This window comes from Triticum aestivum, chromosome 1A, assembly GCF_018294505.1.
Source record: "Triticum aestivum cultivar Chinese Spring chromosome 1A, IWGSC CS RefSeq v2.1, whole genome shotgun sequence".
NCBI classification, from domain to species: domain Eukaryota; kingdom Viridiplantae; phylum Streptophyta; class Magnoliopsida; order Poales; family Poaceae; genus Triticum; species Triticum aestivum.
Window position 1 is genome coordinate 517,483,577 of NC_057794.1, and position 12,074 is coordinate 517,495,650.

Genomic DNA, 12,074 nt, shown 5'->3' on the forward strand with positions numbered 1-12,074 from the left:
AAAAAAATTCCAAAAATATTATCTTATCATATCTATCAGATCTCACTCTCATAAGTGGCCGTGTAGGGATTGACAACCGTTTATCACGTTGGTTGCGAGTATTTATTTGTTTTGTGCAGGTGTGAGGGACTCGCGCGTAGCCTCCTACTGGATTAATACCGTGGTTCTCAAAATCTGAGGGAAATACTTACGCTACTTTGCGGCATCATCCCTTCCTCTTCGGGGAAAACCAACGCAGTGCTCAAGAGGTAGCAGCCAGCATTGGAACATAACTGAGAAATACAAAATATAGCTGCCAGCATCAGAAGCTGCCAGCATTGGAACATAGCTGCAAGGGGTCACTTAATTAGTGGAACATAGCAGAGAAATACAAAATATGTCATGACCAAACTGCAGTAACAACCAGCAGTCATATTCAACATTTAATTGAAGTATAAATAGTTGAAAGCCTGAGGCAACACGCAGTTAATTTGTACAAAACATGCAGATATTTCTGCTGCATTTTCATTCGTCTGAACAAAGCCTGCCTACTAAGTACCACTACTAACCCTCTCTTCTAAAGCTAGAACTGAAGAAGATTGCATGTACAAGGACCACTACATAGATTCAAAGAACAAACACGACGAACAAACACACATTCAGGCTAACTCAGGTGAAAGCTTCTGCAATTCCAGCTTCACCAGAGACCCACCTCTCGGCCTACAGGATCACGGAAGGAACAAGCGCTAGTTCTACTAACTGAACTCAACTCCGGCACCACCGCTGCTTCTGTCCATCGCCGATTTGCCGGAGAAACAGAGTGTTTGCGGGCGGCCGCGACCCGTATGGGAGCTCGACGGATCCAGCGTTTGCGAGCACGGCGATGCGCATGGGCTAGCGCGTTGGGGTCCTACGGCTGCGCTTAGCACGCCTATGAGCTCAGTTGACTTCGACAGCGACGAGTGATACGTCTCCAACGTATCTATAATTTTTGATTGTTCCATGCTATTATATTATCAACCTTGGATGTGTGTTTGTTCGTCTCCAACGTATCGCCCAGTGCCAGTTTCTGTTTTTTTCCTTGTTTTTGAGTTTTACAGAAAAGGAATACCAAACGGAGTCCAATTGATGTGCAATTTTTGACGATTTTTAAGGACCAAAAGAAGACCCCGAAGTAAAAGGGTTGGGCCAGGAGAGTCCCGTGCTGCCCACGAGGGTTAGGGTGCGCCCACCCCCCTGGGCGTGGGCCCCTGCCTTGTGGACAACCCGGAGACCCCCTGACGTGAGACCTACGCCAAAAAATCCTATAAATACTGAAACCTCCAGAGAACACAATAGATCGGGAGTTCCGCCGCCAGAAGCCTCCGTAGCCACCGAAAACCAATCTAGACCCGTTCCAGCACCCTGCCGGAGGGGGAAATCCCTCTCCGGTGGCCATCTTCATCATCCCGGTGCTCTCCATGACGAGGAGTGAGTAGTTCTCTCTCGGGGCTGAGGGTATGTAACAGTAGCTATGTGTTTGATCTCTCTCTCTCTCTCATGTTCTTGAGGTGGTACGATCTTGATGTATCGCGAGCTTTGCTATTATAGTTGGATCTTATGATGTTTCTCCCCCTCTACTCTCTTGTAATGGATTGAGTTTTCCCTTTGAACTTATCTTATCGGATTGAGTCTTTAAGGATTTGAGAACACTTGATGTATGTCTTGCGTGGCATACCTGTGGTGACAATGGGGTATTCTATTGATCCACTTGATGTATGTTTTGGTGATCAACTTGCGGGTTCCGCCCATGAACCTATGCATAGGGGTTGGCACACATTCTCGTCTTGACTCTCCGGTAGAAACTTTGGGGCACTCTTTGAGGTCCTATGTGTTGGTTGAATAGATAGATCTGAGATTGTGTGATGTATATCGTATAATCATACCCACGGATACTTGAGGTGACATTGGAGTATCTAGGTGACATTAGGGTTTTGGTTGATTTGTGTCTTAAGGTGTTATTCTAGTACGAACTCTAGAGCTGTTTGTGACACTTATAGGAATATCCCAACGGATTAATTGGAAAGAATAACTTTGAGGTGGTTTCGTACCCTACCATAATCTCTTCGTTTGTTCTCCACTATTAGTGACTTTGGAATGACTCTTTGTTGCATGTTAAGGGATTGTTATGTGATCTAATTATGTTATTATTATTGAGAGAACTTGCACTAATGAAAGTATGAACCCTAGGCCTTGTTTCCTAGCATTGCAATACCGTTTTTGCTCACTTTTATCATTAGTTACCTTGCTGTTTTTATATTTTCAGATTACACAAACCTTTATGTACTATCCATATACCACTTGTATCACCATCTCTTCGCTGAACTAGTGCACCTATACAATTTACCATTGTATTGGGTGTGTTGGGGACACAAGAGACTCTTTGTTATTTGGTTGCAGGGTTGATTGAGAGAGACCATCTTCATCCTACGCCTCCTATGGATTGATAAACGTTAGGTCATCCACTTGAGGGAAATTTGCTACTGTCCTACAAACCTCTGCACTTGGAGGCCCAACAACGTCTACAAGAAGAAGGTTGTGTAGTAGACATCAACGAGCACGTCTACAGCAGCGAGTTCGGCCCCAACGAGCATGATGGCTAAAGGTGCGGAAAGTCGAGAAGGAAGAGGGGAGAGGAGGCGGAGCTCACCGGGGAGGCGCAAGGAGGCCCTGCGAGAGCTTAGTAGCAGCAGAGGTGGCCGGAGTTGAGGAAGACGGCGGCGACCCAAGGAAGAAGACAAGGTGGATCCGGTGTTGTGTGGCTCCTTGGCTCGCGCGCATCGACGTAGAGGTAGTAGCGGATGCCGGTGGAGTGGTTGGACCAGTCGGAGGAGCACGGGGGAAGGTGGTCACCGCGGTGGTGGGCGACGAACGGCGACGGAGGTGATCGGGCGCGTGGATCTGGCGAGGAAGGGAGAGAGGCCAGAGGGAGAGGGGAGCAAGTGGGAGTGGATGGGGTTATTTTACTGGGGGGAGGGTTAGCAATGGTGCACCTTTTAGGGGTGCGCCATAAAAGTTGGTATACCAATGGCGCACCATTTAGGGGTGCGCCGTAAACACCGTGATAGCAATGTCGCACCTTCTCCTGGTGCGCCATTACTAACTTTTTTTTGGATTTTTAGTTACATGTAATAATTTAAGATTTGAGATAAAAGAAAAGGAAAATGCAAATGGAATGATAAAACAATTGTGCAAAGATTTAGAATTAGATGACATGGTTGAAATCAAGTGATACACATGTAATAATTTAGTTGCATGTAATAATTGAGCTTGCCACTGACACACACACACACGCGGCCGACACGTCGTGATTCGATCTTAGCTATCTTTTCACAATCTTCTTGCCCTTATTTTTCGCAAATGGAGTTCTTCTCTTGAACGGACGTCCTTTAGGTAGGGTGGTCCTGCTTCTTCTTGTGGTGTATGGTACTTCATCGTCGTCGTCATATTTCATCTTCGGGTCGCCGTACTTGTCGAAGTCTTGCTCATAGGCGACACCATCCATTCCGACGGTGTTCCTTTTGCCTCTCCTCACGACAACACGACTAGGCTTTGACTGGTCGATAATGAAGAAGCATTGGTCCACTTGGGAAGACAGTACCCATGGCTCATTTTTCGCGGTGACGTTTGCGCCCGCGTTCTTGGATTTGGCTTCGGGTATAACCATGGTGGTGAAATACCTGTATTCTTTTAGGACGCTCTTGGCCCAGCTGACACGGAATATCGGGACCTTCTCTCCAGCGTAGCTCAGCTCCCAGATGTCCTCGATCCTTCCGTAGTATCTGTTGTTGTTGTTACCGGTGTAGGATTCCATCGTTACCCTGGAGTTCTGATAATCGCTCTTCATGTCCTTTTCCTCGGTGTAGAATGTGTAGCCGTTGACATCGTACACCACATAGATCATCAGGTTGTGCTCGGCGCCCTGTGACAAGGCGAATATGAGTTTTTCTTCCGCAGAAGAATCCCCATGTAAAGGGTACGACAGAAGCTTCTCCTTAAACCAACGCGTGAAACATGAGTTATGCTCTTTGATTATATCTCCTCCCGTCCTCTGTTGGCCTCGGTCATTGTGCGTCTTCTCAATAAAGGTTTTGTGCTCTACCACCCAAGGATCAACCACGTCTATGTGTTGTAGCGCGACTAGGTTTGCTCTTTCAAAGTCGGTGAGTAGACCCTTGAAGTCGACATGCATTTTGCGGCGACCCTCGCGGTGACCCCATCCAGTGAGCCTGCCAAGGTGCCTGTTGACGGGCAGACCAACGGGGTTCTCGATGCCTAGATAATTCGTGCAATAGGAGATGCACTCTTCAGTCAGAAAACCATTGGCTATGCTTCCATCTGGACGTGCCCTGTTGCGAACGTATCGTTTGATGACACCATTCATCCTTTCGAACGGCATCATGCTGTGCAGGAACGTTGGCCCGAGTTGGATGATATCCTCCACGATATTGACCATCAGATGCACCATAACGTCGAAGAATGCGGGCAGGAAGTAGATCTCAACCTCGCATAGTATCACCACGATCTCTTCTTGTAGCCTTCTGAGTTGCCTCACACCAACCGACTTTCGAGAGATGACGTCGAAAAAGTTGCATAGGCCAAATAGCGTTTCACGGACATGCGCGTCCATGATCCCATGGATTGCAACTGGAAGTATCTGCATCATCAGCACGTGACAGTCGTGAGACTTCATCCCGCTGAACTTCTGCTTTGCTGAGTCTAGGTATCTGCTCATCTTCCTCGCATAACCGTAAGGAAGTTTTACTCCTATGAGGCAGGTGAAAAACTGCTCGATCTCCTCCTAAATTAGAGTGAAGCACGCGGGAGGGCAGTCATATTCTTTCTTCTTGGCCTTTTTACCTTTGCGACGACTTTCTGTGTCCTTCGCCTCATCATCATCATCATCATCATTAGGGCGTTTTGCGTGAAGCTCCTCCCTGATGCCCATTAATTGCAAGTATGCCCTTGCTTTTGGCCCATCTTTGATCCTCTCTGGCATGTTGAGCAGCGTACCAAGAAGACTCTCACACACGTTCTTCGTGGTATGCATGACATCAAGGTTGTGAGGCACACGGAGGATCTTCCAGTACGACAAGTCCCAGAAAACAGACCTTGTTTTCCATACCTTCAACAGCGGCTCTGGCGCCTTTCGCTTCTTTCCCAGCGGTGGGCACTCTTTCCAATTTTTCAACAGCTCGTCTATTTCCTCGCCACTCCTCGTACGCAGGCGTATTCGGGGTTCGGTTTCACCATCGAACAGATCCTTGTGTTTTCTCCATGCGTCATCATCGCGAATCCATCTTTGATGTCTCATGAACACGGTTTTCGAAGACCCAGGATCTCTATCTAGCTGGCGATACGTTGTGTCATCCATGCACCTGAAGCATGCACAAAATCCGTGGACCACCTGCCCCACGACATATCCGTAACCGAGATAGACGTGCACCGTCGTGAGCAGTGCGGCTCTTATAGGGAAATATTCTTTCGCTGCTGCGTCCCACGTATTGGCTGGCATTTTCCACAGCGTGTCTAGCTCCTCTTTCAGCAGCCCCAGATACAGATTGATTTTGTTCCCTGGTTGTTTCGGCCCTTCAATTAGCATACTCATGTGAATGTACTTCCTCTTCATGCACATCCAGGGGGAAGGTTGTACATCCACACAAACACATGCCAGGTACTATGTGTGCTTCTCTGGCTGCCAAACGGATTGACTCCATCGGTGCTCGTGCCTAGCACGATGTTTCTTGGATCGTCCCCAAATTCTGGGTGTTTGAATTTCAACGCTTGCCACTGGCTCGCATCCTTAGGGTGACTCAGCATCTTGTCTTTTTTATTTATCTCCAGATCATTTTGTCATCTTCTCGCTTCTTCTCCTCCCTATCCGCGTGCCAACACAGCAGCTTTGCTAGCTTAGGGTCCGTGAAATACCGCTGCAAACGAGGAGTGATCGAAAAGTACCACACCACTTTTCGAGGAGCTTTTTCTCTCTCCTTGTATCGAGTGACACCGCACACCAGACATATGGTAGACTCCGCATGCTCATCCCGATAAATGATGCAATCGTTCATGCACACATGGTATTTCATGTGCGGTAAATCCAGAGGACACGCGATTTTCTTCGCCTCCTCGAAACTGGCCGGGCACTTGTTCCCCTTGGGAAGACGTTCGTGCCAGAATGACATGCTCTCGTCGAAGCATGCGTCAGTCATTTTGTGTTTTACCTTCATCTCCAGAGCCATGAGCGTTACTTTCATGCAGGTATCCTTGGGCCTGCATCCTTCATACAATGGAGTAACTGCGTCTACCTCCAGTTGATCGAGCTTGGCTTTCTCTCGGGCGGCAGCTCTTGCGTTACCCGTCTGCTTGAGAAGCAGCTCTTGAATATGAGGGTCCTGCACCCAGCCCATCGATGGTCCATCGCCGTCTGCTCCGGCATCTTCATCTTCATGATGATGCCCTTCGTCTTGATCTTCCTCATCATCATGTCCGGCATCTTCTACATGATGACTGTGTCCTGCATCTACTTCGTGATCATGTCCTAGAGATTCTTCATCTTCTCGCCCGCCCTCGCTGCTATTTTCTTGCTGCCCTTCCTTATTTCTTGCTCGGCCCCCATGGACGACTTCATAATCATCTTCATCACCTTGCCACCAATAGCCATCCATAAAACCACGCAAGAGCAGGTGGTCCCGCACCTGTCTAGAATCCGGGTCCATAAGGCTCTTCAGCTTGCAACTTTGACACGGACATCTTATCGCCGTCTCGTTCTTCTGAAGAATCTCGCCCTTCGTGGAGCTCAAAAACCTATTTACGATGCCTTCGGTCATCGTGCGGACCATGGTCGCCTGCGGGGTAGAGCAAAACGATATTTTAGAACCAAAATTTTTTTGGCATGACTTTGCCTAAAAATAGGACCAAAAAGAATGCATAGTACCAAATTCTCGCCGAAACGGAAATGAATCAACATTCCGGCCAAATATTGGCAACTATCGTATTTTAAATACTGGTACCTGCAAACATAAACATATGCAACACCACAAACATACGTAGATCTAGGCCATAAAAAGTGTGTACGTTGTTGGAGGGGGGAAAAGTAGTTCTAGAACATAAAGAAAGCTTTCCCCTTACTTACCTATCAAAAAAAAAGAAATTTAACCACTTAAATTGGGTGAATCTATGGTGCAAATGAGGTGAGGAGGAGGAGACAGCCGAGACCAAGCTTGGCAGAGGTGGAGAGAATAAAGTGAGAAACGTGAGTGTGGTAGGTGGCTGTCAAAAATATCTAGCTACTCTCAGGTTACCAATGGCGCACCTTCTAAGAATGCGCCATTGATAACCAAGGTTACTAATGACGCACCTGGTGTGTGTTGCGCCATTACTAGTTTTGAAAAAAAATTGAAAAAAATTGTTAGTAGTGGCGCACCATGGGTGTGGTGCGCCATTACTAAACCGTATAACAGGGCGAGCTGGGAGCCTCCACAAAGCTTTGGCGTTGCTAGCCGTATGATCGACTGCCTGGATATCTCTTGGGCTGCTGCTCCAAGGAACTATCTACTTCACCTGTGGTTGATTGGGCCTGGATTGTTTCTTGGGCCGGTGGACTAGCTTAAGCAGACAAAGTGTATATGAAACACAAATGTAAGTAGCTGTTTCCTAAATTTTGCTAAAAAAGGTTGTTTCTCAAATAAAAAATTAGATAGCTGCGTGTGAGCGGGGCATTATCTTCTGCCTTTGATCTCAACCTGTCTCGCATGTAAATGGCCACGGACTGCTTCTTTATAACATGAGAGAAGAACTAGCAATGTTTTTTTTACGCTTGAAGAACTAGCAATGTTGAGGCTCACAATCTTGTGAAAGTGGTGTCTTCTTTGTGGGTGGGCCATCTTGTCTGGCTAACATCTCCATCATCTATTATTTGTATTCCCCAAAACATTTTGCAATAGACGGTGGTTCTAAAAAAAATGTTGCTCATGTTGGCATCGCAGCGCCACACAACATTGACGCCCCACTGCCTAACTCCCTCACGTACGCGTGGCAACGATGACAAGCTCGACCAATGAGGAATCAAGCAGCGCTAATTCTTTTTTTAGGGGAAGTGACACTATTTTTTAAACAACGATAAAAGATTTGTCTCATCGATTAATTAAGCAGAAAAGATTGCCCGGTTAATTTATCTTACCAATCGTGCTATTGACTATCATGTATGTTCTCTAAACCTATGTTACTTATTCATGTTTTTGTTTCCAAGATATCTTTCATAGACACTATTCATTTAAAAGCTAGAGCAATCACTTGACTAATTCTATTTCCCGAGACAATCACAATATTACATTTTTTTACCATTATCTAATATACGGGTTAGTTCATGCAAGTTTAATTTCTATATTTTATATTTAAAAAATTACATGATATTTCATCATTCTATTATAAAATTGGCGGGCGCAGCAACGCGCGTCATCATGGTCTAGTTACTAGTTAAAACTAGTAATGGCGCACCAAACCACTGGTAAGTCTGGGGAGGGGGGTGTGCCCAGAAGAAACTTAGCGGTGGCGCACCACACACAAGGTGCGCCATTAGTAATATAAACATTAGTGGCGCACCCATATGTGATGCGCCACTGCCACATACGCAGTGCGCCACTAATGTCTATATTAGCTATAGCCCTTTTTTTAGTAATGCATAATACATTTGACTACGGCACAAGTGCCCAGAATCCAAAAGAGAAATCGCCGGGTCTTCGATCACAAGTCTCTACAAGAGTCTACTATTCTACAACTTATCAAACACGACATTCTACAGCCTGCCCTCTCCATTCATTGGCTCTTGGATGTTGAGAACAGACCACAACCGGAACCAGATTGATGTAATTTCCCCTTTCATGGCGGAGGTCACCTTAAAACCTGGTCTGTAATGCAACCTTTGTAGCACATTTTCCTCTCGTTCTTAATATATGGGCAGGATAAGCTGCCAATTCCTCAAAAAAGAATCCAAAAGCATAAAAATCCCTATGCAAACACGATAACTGCTAGCACAAGCAAAAGGCTGACCATGAGGGCAGAAGAACATTGTGAGGAAACAATGCCCCCACCCCGCCGCAACCAAGACCTTAGGGCAATATAGTCGATTCCTTAAAAACGATAGGTCCACCAGTCACAAGCGCACGTATTCGTTTAGCTGATTGAACAGGGTCCTGGGCCATGCCGGTTCAAACCATGACACCTCCCTGTGTACGTACGTCATTGTGCACACAACAGTCACGCGCCACCATGGCCCATAGTCGCTCATCTCATCTCTGGCTAGTGTGCCGTACGACTCGCATGAACTCGTGCCGCACATAATCAACTACCTTTGGATCCTCGTATGACATTGGATGCCCAATCTGTGCCTCACCTACTGTCTTAATCAAATTGCCGCCTTCAACTAAGATTCCCGACGCTTCTTATCCCCTGAAAAGATCTTTGCTGCGTGGAATGTCTCATGCAACTCCCATTGACACCCAGTATTTGTTTGCTTACATGTACAAGTGTATGTTATTTATAACAGCACTAGTTACATGTACCATGAATACAGAAACTTTGAGCCCATCTTTAACATTAATAGTTCGGCATTCTATAAAACTACAATTTGAATAAAATTTATGTGAATATTGTAATTTGTGGCACGACACAATATAAAACATTTGCTGCAAAAGAAGACATGCTATATTAGCATTTCTCAGTCTGAAGCTGCACTTTACTGACTCGACTTGGACATAATAAATTTTTGGTTGATTTAGATGTAGAGACCAGTTACGTTAAGTCAGAAAAAGTTCACAGTTCATAGATAAAAAACAACCTATATATTGCTACTACACGTCTACACCTAAGACACTTAGCGACAGCTCGGACCAGAGAACTCAACCCTCCTCACAAGTCCATGACCAAAGACCCAAATAACATAGACAAAATGCAAAAGCGGGAAAGAAAACTTGTAAGAAATAAAATACATACTACGATCAACCCGGTAAGCTTGCAACGGCAGAGAGATCACGATACATTTCACAACCGCTAGTATGAGCGTCAGGTTGACCATGAGGGCACTAGAACATGGTGAGGAAATAGCACACCCACCCCGACGCAACCGAGACCTCAGGGCAACTCTAGACGATCCCATTTAAACGATTATCATCTCAAAATATTCTCTTTGGAGGGATTAGCTGATGGGGTTACCTACTAAGGGGTAGGCCCATGAAGACCTAATATGGCGTAATCCATGGGACCATGGCATAAGGTGCCTTGGTATCAGTCGTAACCCTGAGGGAAGAAATCTACTCAGATGAAACTAACACAAACACATAGATTCACTCGAACGACGCTGGCGACCCATTTCACGCAGACGAGTCCCCGTCACTCGGATGGGAAGAGGCATCGTCATATTTAATGAGGCTTACATTATTGACATTATGATGTCAGTAACCTTTCGTAATAGACAAAGATGATGGTCCTGATCAAATCCCTTGTAACATAGAAGGTAGAGGGACTTGGCGCACTCTATATAAACCGTCCCATTCCACTTCGACAGGGGTTCGCATTCGTTGTAATTCCCATCTAAACGCAAAGAAAGAAGAGCTCCAGGAGCACAGGATATAGGGCTTGTTACTATTCCGAGAGGGGGATGAACCTGCTAAAATCCCTCCGTGTCACACTTGTTCCTAGCAAGATCCAGTGTCTTCCCTACCCCTCTCTCGTACTGTCAGAATCATCCCCTTGACAAAGATGCACCTAGCCGAACTCCTATATGGTTAACCCAAAATACTGATCAAGTAGTTAATTTCCACAATGTGCCCAACTATCTTAGTTTTGAGTGGGAGCCACAAGATCTAAGAAAAACGATTCCTTCTCCTCTGACGTGTGCGATGCTTCCTTCTCCCTTCCGCCGCCTTGGTGACAGAGAAAATAGAATCTCCAATGCCCAACACCAACGTCCGCCCTCGCCGGCCGATGGTGGTCTCCTTGCCGTGGCTGCGGGCATTGCTGCTTCGTCTTGCTGGTTGGTCTTCCGCCTTCCTCTTCGACCTGTGAAATCACCGACGTAGCTGCGCAGAGGGAGTGCATAGGTGAGTTTTTGTCAAAAAGGACTACATACGAATTCGTATTGACAAAAAAGACTACCTGCACGGCGTATTGACAGAAAAGACCACATATACGGTGGCGGCAGGTCCGGCAGCCGACACGTGGCACCTGCCGCCACGGGCGCCGGCGGCGGGACATGCCGCCATGAGCGCAGGCGGCAGCTTCAGGGCAACAGGTTTTTCATCTCAGGTGCCGCGTGACAGAACGGGGCGAGGCCAGGTGGGCCCCGCCGCCACGCCTGTAGGCGGCAGCAGCTGCTGCTGCGCGCGACAATGCGCCTGCGGATAGCTGTGTTATTCCGGCTGCATCTCTCCATCTGTAGAGCTTCTAGATCCTCGCTGGCTGCGTGCAATGTTTGCCACTACTGCCTCGGACCTGGTATAAGCTAGACTTTTTACCTCCGTACGTCCATGCAGGTGCCTTTGCTGTTGCCGCGTATACGTATGACCATGCATATAATGTCCTGCATGCGTCAGAATGTACGTGCAGCAGCCAGTAAATACTTTCATGCAGCGGCAGTGCGAGGACTAAGACATTTTTACGTCGCACGCATCAAACCTGCCGTCATGGCATGTGGCGGCAGGGGCCACCGGCCTCTTCTTGTTCCGTTACTTGCTCGAGAACCGGTTATATACCTGGGCTGCCGCCACCGCCCACGGCGGCAGGTCCCGCCGCCAGCGCCTGTGGCGGCAAGTGCCATGTGTCGGCTGCCGGCCCGCCATGACGTAAGTGGTCTTTTTTGTCAATACGGTGTGTAGATGGTCTTTTTTGTCAATATGAAATCGTATGTGGTCTTTTTTGACAAAAAATCGTGCATAGGTTACACCATCGGTCGGCCGTAGCTGTGAGAGCAGATGGACAGACGGCACTACGGGGCAAGGCAGAAGGTGTGGGTGTTGCTACACCTCACCCGTGGCCGCTCTCCACGTACATCCGTAGCTCCC